This window comes from Lynx rufus, unplaced genomic scaffold, assembly GCF_022079265.1.
Source record: "Lynx rufus isolate CCGP_SWC_20201006 ecotype Redwood Valley unplaced genomic scaffold, mLynRuf1.p SCAF_7, whole genome shotgun sequence".
Classification (NCBI taxonomy): domain Eukaryota; kingdom Metazoa; phylum Chordata; class Mammalia; order Carnivora; family Felidae; genus Lynx; species Lynx rufus.
In genome coordinates, this window is record NW_025814889.1 from 49,806,337 (window position 1) to 49,815,361 (window position 9,025).

The following is a 9,025-nucleotide window of genomic DNA, read 5'->3' on the forward strand; positions in this document are numbered from 1 at the left end:
TAGAAACAGAACTTTTCCTTCAACATATAATTAGCGTATTTCTTCAGAGCAGCAGGATAAACAGAGACTGCGAGGTGTTTATAGCAATGCTATCATTTCATTTTATAGAGAAATAATACAAATAGGAAGAGATGATAAGTCATAGCTTCATGCTGTGTAACTCAATGCAATTATCTATTACTATTATATCCTTATTAGTAGAGATGCTATTGTGATTTGATGTCACATAACATTACTCCTCTCTGACAGATATTATAAGCCAAACTGCTTATAAGAGCCAGTCAGCCTCAAAATGACAAAAGTCCTGTATCCTCATCAGATTCGGTGTTAAGAGAAGTTTCATCTTTCATCTGTCACTCTTACTTGATGGACATAACATCAATTTCAAGGCCCACATTTGTAATAACAAGATGTCTAGGTATTCTGACATAATACTCAGAGGATATAGGCTACTGTGCCATGGGAAAGGAAGTCACCAGGATAGGACATCAATGGCCATATAGGTGAACCCAGTCAAATGTGAGACACGAAGGAGTGCCAGAAGGCTACTACATTCAGTTTGAAGGCATGGCCAATACAAACAACTAAGAGATTACAATAATACAAATTTGTCTCTGAGAAGCAGCCATCTGAGCGGGACAGTTGTTGAGAGCAAACCAAGCCAAGAACAACTCTTGAACACTAGGTAGGTATCTCAAACCATGTTTCCATGACCCCAACAAACCACCAGGTCCATCGAGTGACTTTGTGAGAGTCTGAAAGAAACATTCCTAGAGATGGATAAAATAGAAAAAGGCTGCTTTCTAGTTGGATGTGCCAGTTATCAACCTATGGCCTCTCAACCACAGACCCCCGCTTCACTGCCCTGCTAGACTGGAACTTGAGAAGAAGATGAAATGCGAAGGCTCTGCTCTCAAGATGGCCTCAGCATAGTGGAAGAGACCGACAAGTAAATAGACAACGGGGAATAGGTTTTGATGGAGAGAAACACAGGGTACTGTGGAAAAGTATAGGAGAGGGACCTTGTTTTTATTGCCGCATAACAAATTACTCCAAAACATAGAGGCTTAAAACAACAATAAGTATTATCTTACACAGCTTCTATGAGTCAGGAATTTGGGAGTAGCTTTGTGGAATGATTCTGGCTTGGGATCTCCTAGGTTATAGTCAAGGTGTCAGCCAGGATGCAGTCATTTTGATGAGGGAGCATAAAGCAAGCTGACATCAAGCAGACACCACCCCCTCAGGTGGGATGTGTGTGACATTCCTTAGGCACTCCTGGCTGCCCAAAGACAAAGGAAAGGAAAGAAAACACATGGTTAACTGATAGAGATCACAGTCATGTAGGACATGAGTCTCCATCAGTTTACAAATGTCTTCGTAAATTATAAGAAAAAGGCAATCTTATCAATAGCCTGATCTCCAGAAACCTATGGCCCCAACATCACCCTGATCTCCATAGTGATATGGGCAGCAAAGACAAAAGGAAATGGCAGAGAAAATTACATTTCCTCATAACATGCAGCCCATTGACAAATACTTGAGGCAGGCAGAGTATAACATTTCTCCAGGAACTCCCTAGGGTCTTAATGTTAATGTTTTCCTGGAGGGAAAAACAACCTTAGCTTGACAACAGCTAGGCATCTTTAAGAGTCCCCTTTGCATATGAAAATCCCTTTTGGAGGCCTCCCTTTTGTCTTTACCTCCCCCAACTCCATTGTATATAACCAGACACTCTTCACAACCCCAGTACAGTCCCCGTGCTTTAATAAAATCACCTTTTTGCGCCAAAGACGTCTCAAGAATTCTTTCTTGGCTGTTGACTCCGGACCACCACCACTCCAAAACCCCATCAGTTTGAAGGGGCACCTAGAGCTACAGGAAATGCTGCTCTGATGGCTCAGTCACGTAGCTGGCAAGTTGGCTCCAGCTGTTGGCACAAGTCCTCACCACATTGACCTTGATTTCAAGATGTGGCAGTAGGCTTTGGCCAGAGTAAGTGATGAAAAAGAGCAAGGAAGGATTTACTGGTTTTATTATGAGCTAGCCTCAAAAGTCACAAATTTGACAATTTCTTATAGGTTACACAGTTCAACTTTATTCAGCTTAGGAGGAGATCACAGGAGGCAAGATCATTGTGGGCCATCATAAAGCCCAGCTACTGCAGATTCCCCAGAACAAGCCAGAAGAAAGAAAGCTTCCTGCAGGAGAGAACACTGGAGCTGAGTTTAGGGGCCTGTGGTAGCAAGGGATGTAGAGGGGAAAGATGTTCCAAGCAGAGATGTGTGGAAAGGTACGGGAAGATGAAAAGGTAAAGTGTTTTAATGCCGCTCTGTTGTAGGATTCAGTGTTTTGAGGTAGCAGGGTGGTGCTGGGCAAATGCACTGAGAAATGATTCTGTATAAATCATCAGGTAAAATCAGAAAGCACCTTGTTTGGCATTTTGCTTAGAGGATACGGGTAGTTATGAACTGATTTTAATCAGCATAATATTTCCAAATACAGTAAAACCTTGGTGTGCGAACATAATTCATTCTAGAAACATGCTTGTAATTCAAAGCACTTGTATATCAGAGTGAATTTCCCCAGAAGAAATAATGGAAACTCGGAGGATTCATTCTACAACCCAAAAGTATTCATATAAAAATGATTACAATACTGTAATACAATAAATAATAAAGAAAATTCAAAATATAAAGAAAAATAAATAAATTAACCTATACTTACCTTTGAAAGCCTTCATGGCTGGTGTGAGGGAGACAAGAAGGGAGGGTTATTGTGTAGGATGACTTTCACTATCACTCATGGAATCACTGCTATTTTTATTTTTATTTAAAAGGTTTTTTTTAAATGTTTATTTTTGAGAGAGAGACAGAGCCCAAGTGGGGGAGGGGAAAAGAGAGGGAGACACAGAATCTGAAGCAGCCTCCAGGCTCTGAGCTGTCAGCACAGAGCCCAATGTGGGGCTTGAACTCACGAACCATGAGATCATGACCTGAGCCAAAGTTGGACACTTAACCGATTGAGCCACCCAGGCGCCCCAGAATCACTGCTATCTATTGGCTCAATGAAATCTTTTTCTGCATGGGAGCCATTGTATATGCTCGCACAATGTTGACTTCAGTACAGTATTAATAAACTCCTGCGTATATTCTATTTAATGTAACCAGCAATAAGGCAGCAGAAGAAAGGGTCTGTATCTGCCGGGAGCCTGACCTGGAATGAAGCAAAACATTACTAGGCTTACTCTTGTATGGAAAAGCAAAGGACTGTGCATAGGTGCTTTGAAGTGACAAAAAATACACCAGTGCCAATTGTGGGCATCTTCCAACGTTCTGAAAAATCACTGATTTCTGCCAAACACTGTGGCCTGAGACTGAGCATCTGAGCATGGGAGACGATCACCCACAACCCCACAGAGAGAGAGAGAGAGAGAGAAGAACCATTGGCTCAGTTGTGATCATGTGATGTTCATCATCACGCACTACTCGTATTGCAAGACATTGCTCGTTTATCAAGTTAAAATTTATTAGAAATGTTTGCTCATCTTTCAGAACACTTGCAGAACAAGTTACTCGCAATCCAAGATTTTACCGTACTTGCATCTCAAAAGGAAGCCACCCAGATTCAGTGTACCTATTACAGTATTAATTTCCAACTCTTCTTTAAAAATTTTTTTTTCTTAAAGTTTATTCATTTTTCAGAGACAGAGTGTGAAGGGGGAGAAGCAGAGGGAGAGGAAGACACAGAATCTGAAGCAAGCTCCAGGCTCTGAGCTGTCAGCACAGAGCCCGATTCGGGGCTCAAACTCATGGACCGTGAGATCATGACCTCAGCTGAAGTCAGACACTTAACTGACTGAGTCATCCAGGCACCCCTCCAACTCTTCTTAGAAGCAGGGTCAAATGCCTTCATTGTGGACTTCCTGCTTTTCTTCTTTGTTCTTTCTCCAGTTTTCTTCTCTTTAAACACATCTGAAGCGTAAGGGGCATGGCCAGAGAAAACTGAGAAGTTATGTTCCAGATTTCAATAGTACTGAAAAAATCCCCTTTAAAGGCCTGCTGCCTAGCTGTGGGTGTTGTGGAGACACTGGTCGAAAACGACCAAGTGATATCAGCCTTAGTCAGTGACAGTGCTTGAGTCAAGGGACATCATCGCTCTGAAAGGACCTTTATACATGTGTCAGTGTGGCAGGTCAGCCGGGAATACTTCAGGCTTTTCAGCTATAATCATAAGCAAGAAAAATAATACTGTCACCATTAGCATTTTAAAAGTTGGAGGACAACTACACACACACACACACACACACACATCAGTTAGGCCTGGGACCCTGGACTAGGAAACATTATCTGTCTCTTCTACAAACAGAAACAATCCATTAAAGTCAATTTCCAGTTTTCCACAGAAGAAGGAGTAGGCATAAGACAGAAAATTAAAATCCTTACATGACCCTCCAAACTTACTTTCATTACTATTGTCATTTTCTTCTCTTGAAGCACTTCAGAGGTGTAAGCAAGTCAGTTTACAAGGAGCAAATTGCCTAATTTCAGTCTCTCCCACTAACTCATTCACGTGCCTTGCTAATTTGCCTTCCTTTCTTAAGACACTTGGCTAACCCACAAAGCTAAGGAATAGGCATGGTGAGCCTTTATGTCTCTTTCAGATTGAAAAGATCCCATTTTACAAATTTCATTTTTCAAAGCCATACTCTTATTGGAGATGCTAATGGATGTGGGAAGTGTGAGATATGAAAAGCGATTCAGTAATTTACAAGCCATATAATCAGTCTCTGAATAATTTAAAATTTCGTGTACTACTAGACCCTGTGTTTTACTTGCTATTGACATGATTCAGATAACAAAGGGAAGAGTCATCAAAAAACTCTTAACAAAGAGGAAGTCCTTATTGCTGATCCCTGGTCTAATTTTTTTTCCAGAAGTACTCTAACTGGACTAGTATAGCTCTTAGAAAATGCAAAGACACATTTAAAATACACTGTCCATTAAAAAAAAATTCTTTTTAAAAGTTACCTTGGGGTCTTCTGCCTTCTTATTCAGTCCACTCTTTCTAAGATATTTCTTGGTTTCTTTAAAAAAATTTTTTTAATGTTTATTTATTTTTGAGAAAGAGAGAGAGAATGCAGACAGTGGAGGGGCAGAGAGACAGAGCGAGACACAGAATCTGAAGCAGCTCCAGGCTCTTAGCTGTCAGCACAGAGCCTGATGCTGGGCTCAAACTCGCATGAGCTGAGCTGAAGTCAGACACTTAACTGACTGAGCCACCCAGGTGCCCCAGACATTTCTTGGTTTCTTAAATGTTTTCTCAGTGCTTTGCTACTGACTTTTACTCATGATCTGTAGAGACCTAAGCACTGAGGAGCCTTTCCAGCAGCTGAGAGAGATATAGGAAGCCCTGGCTGATGGGCAAAACTCCTACACAGGAAAGATGCAGAGGAGTTCACAAGGCAGGGATGGGGGGGAGGGTGAACGCTCTGAAGGACACTAAATTACCCCGAAGTTCTCTTCCTCAATTACAGCTATATGAGTTGACTGTGGGCAAAATCTCAATTGGTCATGTAGTTAGCAAATATGACAGTTAATTTTATGTGTTGACTTGACCGGCACAGAGAGGTGGTCAAACATTATTCTGGATATTTCTAGAAGGATGTTTTTGGATGAGATTAACATTTAAATTGGTACAATGAATAAAGAAGATTGTCTCCCCTAATGTGGGTGGGCCTCATCCAGTCAGTTGAGGGCCTGACTAGAACAGAAAGACTTACTCTCCCCTAAGTAAGAGAAAATTCCTTCTGCCTGTGGGCAGTACTGGCTGCCTAGGTAGAATGTAATTATTTTGAGGGTGGAGTGGGACAGGAAAAACTTCTCTCTTTCTAACCTCATAAACGTTGTCTCTATCCACTGAAAGGTGCTCAAAGTTCTTCATTCTTTTTTTTTCTTGATACATTTCCCAAACTAATAAGAATATAACATTTCAAACAGTGATTTATAGCATTTTTGGATCTGTTGGGATCCAGATAGGACATCAGAAACCACATTAGGTATTTCAACAGAGGGAATTTAAAATAAAGTATTGCTTAAACAAACACTGAAAAAAGAGAAAAAGCCAAATGTGAACAACATTAAGTAACACAGAGATAGTAATTACAGTAGGTAGCCACCATTCTGGGCTCTGGAACAAAGGAAAGAGGCTGGAGTTGTCCAAACCTAGAAGCTTACAGAAGAGGCTCTGTCAAGTTAGAATTCGGGCTTCTCAGAAGGGAGAGCTATCCAGCAGCTTCTGGTGTCTCAGAAAGTCAGAGGAGAGGCCCCATGGATTTTGGACTGAGAACTTGGTGGAAAGACATTTCCCAGATGGTGGTATCTGGGAGTGAGGAAGCTAGCTGGAGAAAGGAACACTATCACTAGGCTATTGTTGGCAAGAAGTGAACAATTGGCATAGAAAAAGCACATCTCTATTCTCTCTCTCCACTGCCTTGGTCAACCTTGGTCTGGAAGTAGATAATTGTTCTTGTGACTTATTGTCAGAAGGTCACTAGTAGCCTAAAGCTATGTCACAATGCTTACATCTTTCACCTCACTTCATCTAGTGATGTAGGCATTTTACTATCTTACATCATCACAAAGAGATGAGTACAGTTGAGTACAGTATTTATAGAGAGAGAGAGAGAGGCCACATTATGTAACTTTCATTACAGTATATTGTTATAATTGCTTTATTTTGTTATTTTTGTTGCTAGTCTCTTACTGTGCCTAATTTACAAATTAAACTTTATCATAGGTATGTATGTATAAGACATAGTACATTTGGATTCAGTCCTATCCATGGTTTCAGGCATCCTCAGGGGGTCTTGGAACATCTTGGAAAAAATGGGAAACTACCATAGTTTTTGCTTCATCTGAGCCCTAGCAATACAGAGTAGAGAAGGATGGGTTTTGATCTAAAAGACAGTTCCTTGGAGCACCTGGGTGGCTCAGTCGGTTAAGCGTCTAACTTCGGCTTAGGTTATGATCTCAGTTTGTGAGTTTGAGCCCCACATCAGGCTCTGTGCTGACGCTCAGAGCCTGGAGCTTGCTTCAGATGGTGTCTCCTTCTCTATCTGTCTCTCTCTCAAAAATAAGCAAACATTAAAAAATATTTTTTTTAAGTTCCTTAACAACCAGCAAGCTTATTATGAATGGAAAAATTTGTAAACTGGTTTTGACAGAGAAGAAAACCTAGGGAGATAGATTCTAATGGAATTAGAGGGGAACATGAATGAAATTACTAGGAGGGTAAACAGAGAATGGGAAGCTAGCCTTTTGCACAGTGTCAGCTTTGAGATATTTGATGCCTCTAGGTAATAATGTTCACAAAGAAAGGTTAAAGCTAGTTGTAAATATTAGCAGGTATATAAATAACAAAATAATAATATATATTTATGCTTACAATCTGTATTGCCCATCCAACTAAGCTAAGCATGGTATAGAAATACTTTATAGCCACATGGTTATTTTGTAATCTTTAATAACTTTGTAAAAATGATTAAATTATTATAGATACAAGAAATAGCTATAGTAATATAGCTGAAACATTAAAACATAATCTCTTGGGGAATTATACAATTTTCAAATATTTAGAGTTAACATTGGATAATTACATGTATCTGGCAGTGTTTTAAGTGTTTTACATGTATTAACTCACTTAGTTCTCACTGTAATTATTTCTTTTATTTTCCCATTTTATAGATTAATAAAAAAAACCCCATGACACAGAGAAGTTAAGTAATTTGCCAATAATAACACAGCCCTAAGAGGCAAAACTAGGATTTTACTCCAGTATTTTCTTAAGCATTCCACTCTACATTGTTGAGGAAAAAAAAAAAAGCATTGTTGGATTTAAAAAATCCCTTGAAGTTGAATTAAAAGCCTTAGTTTTTTTCTTTATAAATATGACTAATAATTCCTGCATGATGGGATTGTTGTAAAGATTAGATAGTACAGTATTTGTAAAAAGTACGAGTGCAGTCTGTCATGTATCTGTACACATTACTGAGATAGGTGAAATGTAAGTCATCTGTGGGTGCATGTGATATTTTGGAAATAAGCAAATATATCTCCTGTAACCAAGATGAATGAGTGAAAGGGGATGTCATACTGCCTGATAAACAACAAGCTGTTCTATGAAGGATAGCATGGATTTTATGATGTGCTTTCTAAATGGCTAGTTATATTAAGATCATTATCAGAAAAATCATCTTAACTTTTAAAATCTCAATCTCCTAAATAAATGAGGAAGCAACAAAACAAAGCAATTACTAAAAGAGCTCTGTTATGGAGCTCTAACTTTAGTGGCCCTACTCAATCCATACTCAAGAAGGAAAATACCACTTTGGTACTGGAATTCTGATGGGCTGTAAGGTGATTTATTTTTCTGTTTGCTTTAAAAAAAAGAGAGAGAGAGATGAGAGCATAATGTAGAGTAATGGCTGCATTGTGTGCTTGTGGATAGAACAAATATAATAATATGCTTCTCTAACAGAAAATAATAACTGATTCCTTCTCATTATTCTTTAAGTGCATGAACACGCAGTACAAATGTTCTAAATGAAAGCCCTGTTTTTCAAGGTTATTTATTGAAAAGACCTCATAAAAATATCTGTATAAGACTAAGACTCTATATTGGCTAAAACTAATTTAGATGGGCCACAAAGAAGAAAAGATGGAACACTTTGCTCTTGGGGTGTTTTAGGAAATTTTGAAACATAGCTAGAACTGTAATACCCAAAGCATCCCAGGTTTGTAACCAAGGCAACTTCTCCTGCTCTGCGTTCAGGCTTTCCTGTTGATTATCTATTGTAATGCCAATAATTGCAGCTGAGAGGAGTCTCTGTTTGTTGTGAGAGACAATTAGCACTTGAAATAAAATAACAGATTTAAATAAATTGGGGGACTCAACAGTGTGACCTGATCTCTTAGGAACAAGCAACAGCTTTGGAATATGACTGACTCTTGTGTTTTCAGTAGCC